Below are 13671 nucleotides of genomic sequence, written 5' to 3' on the forward strand. Positions count from 1 at the left end.
GTCTATGAGAGTCAAGAGTGGCTCTGTGTGTCCTTAAATACCCAGTTGGAACTGTGTGGGACATTTCAACCCTTGATAACTCATACTACTAACTAGGAGAGAAACTATTTCATTCTTTCTGCATTATTTACTAGTGATTTTTGATTTTTGCAATCATGCCACTATTATTTTGTTATTCTCTACTAGCATAATTAGTTGATATTATCATCACACTTGACATATGCTCCTTTATTGCTAATTAGAATTGATAATAATAGTAATAACTTACAAGTATTTGCTAGTGTTCTAGGTACTTTTTATTTCAATTCCTTTCAGTTTCACAATAGGTGTTTGTTGTGGTGCAGGAACTGCTGATTTATGCACAATCCCTTGTTACATACCCATAATAAGTAGTCTAATTCATTCCTGGGCCAAGAATTTAGAATTATTCTCAGACTGCCAGTTAAATAACCAGCTTAGATTAACTTGTGGCTATTGTCTAAATATTATAAATCTCATGTAATATCCTTAGTATGGAGATACTTGGTGTTCAAACTCAGTGAGGTATCCATCTAGTTAAATTTGAATTAAAGTGTCTTCTGATAAGAAAGGTGGTTTAATTAATGTACAGGTAAACTGCAGGGAATTTATGCATTCCCTGCAGAGACTAACATACTTAGTGGAAGTGTGTTCCACTGTTTTGTCTGGCTATATTCCATTTAGTAAACTGTAGGTACAGAAGCTTTTCCAAGCCACCAAAATCTCTCTAGATCTATAGCTCCAAAATTTAGTTCTCAGATGATTTCAAACATCTTAGGTTATCTATCCAAACTATGACACCAGAGATTGAAATTAAAAGGCAACACGCTAGTTGCTGTTGAATGTTGATCCTTAATGGAGAAAGAGACGGTGAAGACTGATTTCGTGAGATTCTTGGGTGCTGGCAAAAGACTGTGTTTGTTTGTAAGGCATCCCATGTCCTCTTGAATGTATCACTCCCATTGTGTGGTCCTTTTTTTACCTCCCTCCTCTGGTCAGTGAAGTCTAAACAGAGTGAAAAAAGTTTTGATCAAGTATGCATACAGATCTTTAGTCCAATACTTTGGTGAACATCTTTAAAATTTTAATTACCAAGAACTTCTTTCCCTCTTTCCTGCTTCATGATTAGCTTTTCCCTACAGAGAAGTGAATAATTCATGTCTAGCTAGTTTGATTGGGAAATCAAGTTGAGGAATCTTAACACCTTAAGTGCCAGGTGAGGGCATTTGATAAATACAAAGGCAGAGGATAATATTGTGGTTAGTATTTTTAAATATTTTGCCATCACAAATAGAAGGCAAGAGATAAAATTTTTTAGTAAAGTTACAGCCAAATGTATAGGAAAGAGTTAAAAGTCATGGAAAAAATTCACAGTCACATGTATGTGCTTAACAGTTGAACACAAAGGGTGTAGGTAAAAGATTCTCATATTTATAGAAGTGAAAACGTATACAACTTTTTGTAGCATGATACTTAGCAAGATCAGAGGTAAAGTATTTCTCATTCCAGATGCATTTATATTATATTTAGCTGATATGCTTCCCAAAGTTTTATTAATTTATTTACTTTTGGCTTATCATTGTCAGAGCTATTGTAAAGTTATTTTTCTCATCAAGTCTTCATGAGGCTGATACTACACTACACTAAGTGGAAGATTCTTGTTGCTTTTTTTGAACACTCTTTAGTAATGAGTTCCTAAACCCATTAAACTGTGGTCAGAGACTAAAGCCTGTATCATCTTCATCTATTACAGGATAAATTTGTAATATTTTATAGGCATTAGAAAAGGCACATTAATTTTAGGATGCAAAATATTATCTAACTTTTAGATATCTATAACCAAATTTTGATTTATATACATATAACCATATTATTTACATTATCCAAATATTCTGAACTTGATAAATTTTCATGTACTTATCTGTCATTGATTTCTAGTGATATGACAATAGCTCAAAGTAAAGTTTTTATATATTATACAGTGATTGACTTGAACATTTTGTCATGTAATTTTACATGTGAGTTTATATAAATCTGTTTTTATCTTAATTTAAATTTTTATGTTAAATCACTTTGTTATATGATCAGCTATTTATTTTGAAATCAATTATGCCTGAAATTAGTAGTGCCTCCTCCATTTTTGTTTGTATTTGCATGATATATTTTGCACGTCTTCTATGATATATAGATGTAGATGTGTTATTGTGAGCCTCATATCATTAGAACTCACTTCCTATTTTAAATGAAACTATTTTCTTTTTACTAAGAGAAGACCAATTCATAAAACTGGTTGTCAAAGTGTTTTTGTGTATTTTCATTTGCTTATTTTAAAAATGTTTTCATATCAATGTTTTATTTATAATTTTTTTATTTTCCTGAATAGGAAAAAAAATAAACTTCTTAGAAGACTGAAGCTAATCTTTGCAGTAGGGTCAGTGCTCTAAGGAAATTTCACTGTGGCACTCTAACCTGTCGTCTTAAGCAAGTGAGTTCTGACTGGCTCACTATTCACAATTGGTATGTTCTCAGTCTCATGCACACGTGATTCTGTTCTTGAAGGTAGAAAATATAAAATCTGATAAATCAATTTAGTTTTAGAAAAATACAGTAGAAGATGCTAAAAGTTCATGTCTTACTTCTTCCTATTAAGTTAAATATCAGTTGAAGAAAGGACTCTTCCTCTCCTTAGAATTTACCTCTTAACCCAGTAATTCTCCACTACAGGAAATCTTTACTCCACTGAGAATGCTGGTATCTGGAGACATTTTGATTGTTATGACTGGTGAAAGGGAGCTACTGGCATCTAGTGAGCAGAGGCCAGGGATACTGGTAAACATCCTGCACTGCCTAGAACAGCAAAGAATGATTCGGTCAAATTGTCAGGTGTGCAGAGATTGAGAATCCTTGCCTTCACCTAAAATGTAATCTCTAACTTTGGAAAAATTCTGTTATTAAAGGGACACTTTCAGGTCAGAGACCTGAGATCCTCATAAACAGTTACCTGCTACACATATAAGGTTGTCCTGGATCAATTAGTGAGGGATAAAAATAAACTGGAAAAAAACTGCGACATGTCCTTTCCTTCTATAATGCCCCCAAAATGGATATGTTGAAGTCTTAATTCCCAGTACCTCAGAATGTGACTGTATTTGGAGAAAAGCCCTTTCATAGGTACTTAAGGTAAAATGAGGTCATATGGGTGGGCCCTATTCTGATGGTACTGGTGTCCCTTTAACAGATTAAGACACACAGGAATACACAGAGGAAATACATGTGAAGACACTCACGAAAATGGCCATGATTAGCCAATGAGAGAGGGCATCAGAGGAAACCACTGACACCTTAATCTTAGATTTCTAGACTTCAGAACTGCGAGGAAAAAAATTTCTGTTGTTTCAGCCACTCAGTCTGTGGTACTTTGTTATGAAAGTTCTCACAAAACCATACACCTTCCTTATAACCAGACCGCATTGCCATAGAACTTTGTGCCCTCCCGTGACTGGCTTCAGCTAATGAATAGCCCTGGGCTAGCTTGCTGCTGATGAGAGACATATGGCTAAGCAACCCCATCTGCCCCCACCTGCCAGACCATTTCCCCCATACAACAGCCAGCCAACATCCACAACACTTTCACAAGCAGAGTATTGCTCAGTTGAGCACACTTCAAATTGCTAACCTGTAGAATCTTTAATTAAACAAGCCACAATGATTTGGGTGGTTTGTTAGGGCAGCAAAAGCTAATTGCCAGGTAATCAGTAAAAATTCTCAAGTTTAAGATCAATTACCTTAGAAGTTAGGAATCCTGCAATGAAAGTCAGATCCCTTTTCTAGTATTCCAACTAGGAAAAGTCGACCGGTTGCTATTGCCATCAGTGGAACTGTATATTTTTCTTAGTCCTTTATTGTAAATCAGATAATTTTCTTGAGACTACAAATGTTGCATTTAGCAGATATAGGCCAATAGCCAAAAGCTATAAGACTGTGGATATTATCAAGGGGAAAATAGCTTGCCTTCAGTACTCAGATCTAAGTGCTAAGCTAAACTCAAAAGACTCATTATAACAAAAGTTTTGGGAGTATATTTTTTGATACCATTTATTATTTTGCACTGTTTGACACAGCGTAGTATATTGCATCTATAAATCAGTTGCCGCAAATTATTTAATGATGCATTAACTGTAGAATTTCACATATATTACTGTTCTTTAGCCAATGTTGAGAGATTTTTCAATAGCTTAATCCATCCCTGAAGTACTGGAGCACACATAGTCATCCATCATTGTAGGACACATAGTTCGAGCTGCAGTTTCCTTATATTCTTTTATATAAAAGTGGCCCTATGAATAGTGGGTCAGATACTATATGAGAACTGCCACTAAATACACTTAAATAGGTATGCTAAGGGTATGTCCTCAGTCCTTCTTAAACTCTTGTTTACTTATTTATTAACTTGTTCTTTCTTCCTCCTCTGCTCTCTCTCCAGTGTACTTTACAGGTAAAAGTTCAGCAAAAAAAAACAGATAAATTTTAAAAAGGTAACTTGGAAACATGACTTTCAACATCGTAAGATATAACTAGAAAGGGATGATTAAAGTAACTGGAATAAAACTCAGTATTAAGTTGTTTTTTTGGAAAATTTTGCATCATTAATTTTACTGTTTTCATTAATTTAATAAACAAACAAATGAACAAATTCCATACATGTCCCAGGTAGAGAGTAAGTAGAGAATGAATTATTGGAGTCTTCATTAAACAGAGAGGATCGAACATGCTGTTTATCTCTACTACCTCCTGAAATTTAACTAAAATGATGATAATTAAATATGAAAGTTCCTGATCCACATGGAACTTTCAGAATAAAATCTGGGATTAGAGTTTTAATTCTGAATAACTCAGTATGTGGATATTGCTTTCCTTCAGATGCTCACCCCAAAACCATGGAGTTATCCTTAACTACTCTTTCTCTCAAACTCAGTAAAATCCACCAGCAAATCTATTTTGCTCAAGCTTCAAATTGTCATCTGATTTCTTACCATACCCATCATTGTCCAGAACACTACCATCTTTCACCTAGATTATTATAATAACTTTCTCGCTGACTTCCCTTCTTACACCCTTACTCCTTTGCATCAAAGCAACAGCACATCCCAGGTGAGAGTCAGGTCATTTCAGCCTTCTCGGAACATTGCAGTGTGCAGAGATTCTGCTGGGCAAAGCAGCACTAGGCTTAAGTGGCTGGCAAGGCCTCTTAGGGTCTAGCCCTCTGCTCTCTGAACTGCTTTCCCACCTCGGTCCCTCTAACTTACTCTAGTCCAGCTCCTAGAACATACCAAGTAAGGTCCTGCTTCAGCTTTGGAATGTACTTCTCTCTCTGAAGCATTTCTCTCTAAGAACAGTTTATCTTCCCCTTTGCGTATTGCTCCTTTTACCCCACGTCAGCAAGGCTTCCTCGGTCCACTCAGCTTGAAACCCTCCCTGCTCGAGGCTGACTCCTTAACTCTCAGTCTGCAGTATTTTTCTTTGTAACTCTTCATCATCTGATCTCTATACTAAGTGTTTCTCATCTGTCTTTCCACATTATAATTCAACCTCCATGAGTATAGCGAATGTCTGTTTTGTACATTGCTCTATACCATATGCATATAGAAGAATGCCTGGTATTTAATAGTGGAGTAAATGATTACCTTGGAACAGATCATAGAGGATTTCTGCCACCAAGATCTTTGACTCTAGAAATTTTATTTCCTTACTATTTCCTATTTCCATCTTTTCTACTTTATGAACTGCTTCCTTCAGGTTTAAAACTTCTGCTGGCTCTTAAATATCAACATCAGTGGATGAACTCTATTGTTTTATTTTTCTTATTATCTCCAGATTATCAATGACCATTTTTTTAGTTCTTATCTTTTTCTGTAGTAGCTAAATGATCTCTTATTTTTATCATTAGTTCATTCCTTGGCTTTAATACTTTATATGTTTCTAGTTTTATTTTTCTTGACTATGTTTTCTTATCTCCTTGACATCCCCTCCTCCTTGTTACAGCATTCTCTTTCTAGCCCAGTATGTGTTCTTTAGGGTTCTCATTACATTTTCTTTGAGATATCTCATCAGTCTCAGTTGCACAGAGATAATAGTTGAAGGTTATGAACAATGTATATATCACAATCCTTTTCTCAAATCTTATGAGTTAATTCTATTGAATGCTGAAGGTAATAACTGAATATTCAAAGGCATGTCACATAAAATTCATCATTTTTCCAGAAATGAGCTCTTTATCTCAACTCCATCTTAGTAACTGGTATCTCCTTTATTATTATCACTCAAAATTAGTATTTAGAAGTCATATCTTACTTTTTAAGTTTGTCACAGCACTTATCCTAATAGTTGCCAAAAACAGTAAATTCCAATTTCTGTTAAGTTACCATTACCTTGATGTAAACTATTATTACCTTTTTGTTGGTTTGTTTAGTTTATTAAATGGTACTAGGGCCTCCAGTTTTTATAGACACACCATACAAATAAACTCTCAAATAATTGCCTAATTATTCTCACAGCTTATAGTACTGAACTTTGTCTTTTTATAACCTTTAGGCTTTGAACAATCAAGTATTAATGAATCTTTTCAACCACTATAATGAGTATGGGCCTGTACTCACTCATATGCCACCAGTCAGACTTACCAGTCCTTGAGTATCTGTACTTTCTTATATTTGCTTGTTACATTTATTTTTATTTTTCTAAACTCATGTTTAAGGTCGGTCTTTCAAACTTACACATTTTTGCAAAACCTAGTTTTAATATCACTTCCTTTATAAAACTATTCCTAGTTTATCCCTTATTGACATGTATTTTTTCCACAAATTCTTAGGACATTATTGTGCATCTTTTGGGGCATTTGTTAAACCATTCTATCTTAAGTTTCATGCATTCTTTTGAAAAATATTTATTGAGCACATTTTTCCTTACCAGTGAGGACCATTTGACCACCCATTTAACATTTTAGTCCTTCCCTTATATTCACCATTCCCATTATCTATTTTTTTATAACACTCATCAACTTCTAAAATACCACACATTTATGCAGTTGTTACATTTATACTATCTTTCTTCTGTACACTATGATGAAAGCTTGTGAGTGACAGAATTTTTGTTTATTTTTCTCCCTAATATATTCCCATTATCTAAATTTATGCCTGGCACTGAGGAGACATTCAACAAAAATTTGATGAATGAATGAGCATCAGCTCTATTCCAAGTACAGTGGGTACTGCAGTGAACAAAGCAGAAACAGTTCCTGGGTTTTCTATTCAGGGGATTACTATTTAGGGAGAGAAGTAAATATTAAACACAGAATCAACCTAGAATTAGAACCGTTGAAAAGGAAAAGAATAACCTAGTCTGCACAAATGACCTTTAAACTGAGTACTGGAAGATATATAGAAGTTAATCTGCAATGAGCTGTCCAGGTGAAAAAACAGCACATGTAAGAGCACTAAGCTCTACAGAAAAGTTCCTGCAGCATAAGTGATATGAGTGAGATGTAGACCACGAGTTTGGAGAGGAAGCCCAGGTCATATCATGCAGGACTTCATTCTTAGGATTGCATTCTAACAGCACTGATCAGTCATTACAGGATTTTAAAACAAGGGACTGCAATGATCATACTTCTATTTTTTGAAATATCACTGTGGCTGTTCTATAAGGAATGGATTGGGGGGAACATGAGTTGATCAGAAAATACTGCTTAGCAGCCTATTATGACAATTTATATAAAGGGGATGGTAACTTGGATTCAGATGGTGGCATTATAACTTGGAGGAAACTGAAAGATAGTAACTTTTTTACATATATGATTTTCACAAAGGACATTACAAATGGCCTGAGGGCAAGAAACAACATTAAGTTTGATTCAGATACACAAAACTTTGTAGTTCACTTTCATCTTTTAAAAACTATGTAATTTTCTTAAATACTTAACTCTTTAAGCCTCAGTTTCTCCACCTATATATTGGGAATAATCACATACCACATATGGCGCTTTGGTAAAAGCTAAATAAAATTGCTCATGCAAATGCTCTAACAGAAAGCCTGCTATGTAGTAGGCCCTCAATAAATATGCTCCCTTAATCGATTACATGGTTCTGTGAAAGCTTTTCTTACATCCATATTTACTCAAACAATTGTAAATATTGGTATCAAATACATTGGGGAAACTGATTTCCTTTTCAAAAATTCATTAAAAAACCTTTAAATTATGTAAAAATTAACTTAGAATTCTCAAATGATTATAGACATTCAAAACTACTTATTAGAATAATAATATGTCTACAATAAATGAATTATCCTCTAACATTAATTTATGAGTGCTTCAAGATGTTTAAGGATCACCACTCTTTACAGTTTACTGAGTTCTATCTTCCAATTTTCATTTTGATATATGTTTTTGGGTCCAAAATAGAACAGATAATCACTTAAGAACATGCATATGAAATTTATTAAATGGGCTTAATGACATTACTAGCAATTTTTAAATAAACATTATTTTTCGGCTGAAATTTCCTTCATGTCTTCTAGAAGTATACATGCATCATAGAACTCATAGTTGAATAATCTTTTTTTTAAACTTTATAAATGAGAAAACTGAATGAGTCCCAACTTAATAAACTGGTGTGCTCAATATTACATAGCTCCTTGATGTCAAAATTTATTTCGTCTTTTATTTCTAAGTTAGCAAATCTTTGGGCTACACCAATTATTTCCTATAAGTTGTTTCTTTATTCACATACAGCCTACTAACATTACTTTCCTGATGACCCAGGAAGATTCAGTGAAAACAAAACATCTATACTGAGAGATTTCAGAAGCTTTAGGCAGCACATATGAATAAGTAATGCAAAACCAAAGTATTGAAAAATAACTTCTTTGGTTACCCACATGGAAACATTCAAATTTTGATTTAACCTCATTTGATTGTAGTATGGCCCCTAAAAATATGGGGCAAGCTTTTAAATGGCACCTATTTAAAATGACATACCAATGAAACATGGCAAAATGAATCTCAGGGGACGACAACTTAATAAGACTATAAATTTCTCAATATAAATTTAAATGAAATGCCTTACGAGATTGTGAAGGGTTGCTGGTTAGCCCCTGGCTATCATGGAAATGGTGGAAAGGCCCCATGAGAACAAGAGTTTCCAAGAGGAGAAGGTTTTCTATAAAAGGGGGATGTTATGCTGGGAAATTAATCTCAGCTGGAAAACTTAAAAGGGTCGCATTTAATGGGTTTTTGATAACCCTTATGTATATATGAGGTATTACCTCACCTTGAAGAGCATTCTTTTTATTTAATAGGCTTTGATATAATTTACAACTGTCAGTCATTTTTTAAGTTATAAGTGGTATATTTCCCTAACCACCCCAGAACTGACATGCTGTGTGTCAAATCAGAAAATGTTTCATTTCATATAAAAGGAAAATGCTTTCATCAAAAATGGTTTCTTTCCAGAGAAATCCTTGCAACACACATTTTTGACATACATTTTGGGGAAAAATTCCTTTTTTATTATCACAAAAAGTCCCTTCAGGCTGTGCCGAAGTACTGATTAATGCTTGCCTGGGTGACACTGAAGGTACTCAGGCTTCACTGTGCTCTCCCGACAAGCATCAATCGCTGCCAACACAACATGTTGTCATTTCTGCTTCCAAGTTGGAAGCGCTTTTTAAAAAGATGCTTCAAACATGGAGCCAAAAAGACAGTAAGAAAATATATATATATATATATATATATATATATATATATAAGTGGAAGTTGAAAGGACTACCATCTTATTACCCAGTTCCAATTACCTAATTTATTTAAATTGTTGCTGAATGATGAGACTGTGCTAAGTCAGCAGAGACAAAAACCTTTTTCAATGTTTCTTTTTAAGTCTTAATTAAGGTAAAAGATAAAATTAAAATTGAAGTGAAGGTTAATATAACTTCACTAGAATTTTGTAGGAAAAGGAAGGCTTATTGTTACAGTTGTGCTTGGTTGTAATTTGTAGGGAGGATTTTATGAGTCTTTGGTCTTCGTTTGTTTGATTTGAATAGACTGTTTAGTAATGAACTTAAGACACCGGTTAGGGAATGGCAGCCTTTGGTCTTCCCCCTATGCAGTGCTAGCTGAAAAACATAACTTTTAGGCCATTCTCCTTTGCACTCCCTTGAATCAGCTGTTTAACTTCCTTCTTTGCACGCTGTCAAAATGACGAATAGTATCAGTAAAAAGTACATACCTAATAATGAACACTGACAGAATGCTTTTTATGTACGAGATGTTAAAACAAGCATCTTACAAATATGAGCTTTTCTAATTCTTAAAATAATCCTGAAGTGTAATATATACTAGTACTAGTGTACTAACACTAGTTAGTAAGTGAAATAACCAGAATTATATCTGATTACCTTCACTAGTCTAAGTACTTTATTGATAGCACCTTGAGTCTTTCAGTTTCTTCAAAGGAAGAACAAAGAACCATGGCTGTGAGCTTTATAAACCTATAAATAACAAAATTAAATGATTGATTAAAGGTGCTAGGATGACAGGGAAGTTTTTCATATGCAGAGCACTTCAGCCATGAGAGCCATGAAAAATCATTCTTAATAGAAAATAGAAGCATTGTTGTATGAAAGGTGATTTCAGCTAGATTGCCTACAAATATGTCCCTTGGTCAAATCTACATTTCAAGTTTATCCCTTAAATATCCTACAACAAAGTGTAGTAAAGATTATGTGTTATTATCAAATGAATAACTTTTTAATTTTAAAAGTTAGATTTTAATATCAAACAAAAGTACACACAGAACATATCAGGATGAGCTTGATAACAGATATCATTGATCTTTATTGGTTTCATACCCAATATTGCAAAAGATATTTTTTTGTAAGTGGTGGAACATTGTATATCCAGTTGCATGTCCAGGCTTATACTTTAGAATATTTTTAAACTGTATTGAGAGGAGAGCGGGAAGAAGAAAGAGAGCAAGAGAAATAAATGCTTACTTTTATCTGAAAGACTAGCAACAGTACTATAATATCACAATCACTACTTTTTTAAGTCAAAATGACTTAAAATTCTGATCTTTCTTTACACTAACTTAATTTTTCTCAATTTACATTGAGGTTGGCTTGAAGAAAGCTTTAATTAACAGTAATCATGTTGCAACAATTGAACCAGAGTGTGGAAGTATGTATGTTATGGAATGAGAACATACAATAGGGTACAAGTTGTTGTGGCTCTCTACAGTGGATGTGGTTATCCCATTTCAGGTGATAAGAGAGTGTGTGGCCTCTAGAGAATTTAAGTTCAATAATAACAAAAAATAAAGATTGGTGTGTTTTTCATTATTACCACATAGCAATTCTAAATAATTCCAATGACAAAATATTTTTTAACATACCCCTTTTTTTCTTTGATATTCCACTGAAAATCTGAAGATTTATGAACAACAAATGAGCCTTAATACTGGCTTATATAGGACAATAGTCTAAGAAGAGATTTTCATAATTAACATGTTTATTTATTGTTTATTCATTCATATATTTTCAATAGATTACTATATGCCTGTAAATACAGGCCCTAGGAATTCATAGATGAGCATGATATAACTTTTTTCCCGCAGGAAGCCAGCAGCAGGAATGTTGGAGAGAAACCCTTAAATATGAAAGTGAAATACAGCTGATAGTATACATTCTATGTATTACACTTTGACTTGTTCATATCATAAAATTTTAGCAAGGTGTACACTATAATGTGTATTTTTATATATATTTTAAACTTCAATAAAAAGTTTATTGAAAACTACAAAGTTTAACTGGATATATATAAAAATATGTTAACTTCATTAGTTGTAAAATTCTGTGTTCATATGCCTTCAACTATATTTTTTTATTAAAAACTTTACTTTTTAGGACAATTTTAGGTTCACAGCAAAATTAAGTAGACATTACAGAGAGTTCCCACCTGCTCCCTGACCCCACATACGCACAGCCTCTTCCGCTTGGAGCATCCTGCATCTGAGTGGTCCATTAGCTGCAGTCCACGCATCTACATTAACACATCATTACCACTCAAAGTCCGTATTTTACATCAGGGTTCACCTGGGTATTGTATATTCTGTGGGTTAGGGCAAATGTATAATGACATATATCCATTTTTGTGGGCCATACAGAGTATTTTCACTGTCCTAAATATCTGTGCATTGATTAGTCATCCCTACCTACCTCCCCACTAGGCCATCACAACCATGGATTTGTTTACTGTTTGCATAGTTTTACCCTTTCCAGAATGTCATATAGTATGTAGACTTTTCAGATTGGCATTTTCCACTTAGTAATATGCCTTTTGTTTTCCTCCATGTCTTTTCATGGCTTGACTGCTCATTTCTTTTTGGCACTGAATAATATTCCATTGTATGGATGTACCTTTGTATATGTATGCTTTCACTTACAGAAGGGCATCTTGGTTACTGTCAGGTTTGGGCAGCTAAGAATAAAGTTGTTGAGAGCAGGTTTTTGCGTGGACATTAAGTTTTCAATTCCTTTAGGTAAATACCAAGAAATATACTGCTCATGGTAATGATAAGAGTACATTTTTGTTTTTAAAGAAAGATGATATACTTTTTAAAATTTGAAAGTTTTCTTCATTCACAAGAATTTCTAGGATAGATATTAATTGTCATAAAAATGAGCAATTGCCATTAGGTTAGCTATCTTTGGCTATATCATTTTAAAAGCAAAATTAAAAAAATTCTTCCAAAATGTTTTAAAAGGAAAATTTTTAGGAAAAATATGGATACATTTGCATATAGGTGATGTTAAGTAGATTGAGGCCTTCAAAATGATAGCACCCAGCTTGCCCTTTGTAGTATCGATAAAACAACTCTAGCAAGAATAGTACACGCTTATATAATTGTTACACAAACTCTTCTAGAGAAAGAGGAATGTTTTAGTTTATAATATCCAGCATTCATGCCAGTCAAAGTTTAAAGATAAGTTTAAGATATTAAGTATTTTATTTTATTGTGACATTTATACTAATTTCTTCATTTTCCTCTTCCTCTAGATATTAGAAGAAAATAATCAAATTCCAGACAAATAGGGCCTGGCTAATTATACAATGCTTAATATCTAACAGTATACACACATTTATATATAAAATCAGAATTTTCATCAGAATATCAGATACATCAGAAAGTTTTGGTTATGCATTGTGCATAAAGCTTCAGTGAAACTCTTCATAAAATAAATGAAGTAAAGCTTTGTCTTAATTGCATAGAAAGATATGACCTGATTCAAAGTAGCGTTAGTTAAAAGAGTTTTAAAAAGATAGTGAATTTGGCAGAACTTTGTAGAAACCAGGAAGTTTATTAAGCCATGATTAATACCTAATATATTATAAATATACTATTGATATTCAGTAGGATTTCATACAATTGGTATACTTTATTCTTTATGGGGAATTTATACTAGAAAAAGGAGAAGCCTGAATTTATACTAAAAAATTAAATTATTTTAATCAATTTCCTGTTCTACAGTTTTCCACTTTTGAATTTCATTTCAAATTGAGTCCACACCTATTAATTATAAAAGAAGAACTGTCACTAACCT

Source organism: Manis javanica, chromosome 5 (assembly GCF_040802235.1).
Source record: "Manis javanica isolate MJ-LG chromosome 5, MJ_LKY, whole genome shotgun sequence".
Taxonomy (NCBI): domain Eukaryota; kingdom Metazoa; phylum Chordata; class Mammalia; order Pholidota; family Manidae; genus Manis; species Manis javanica.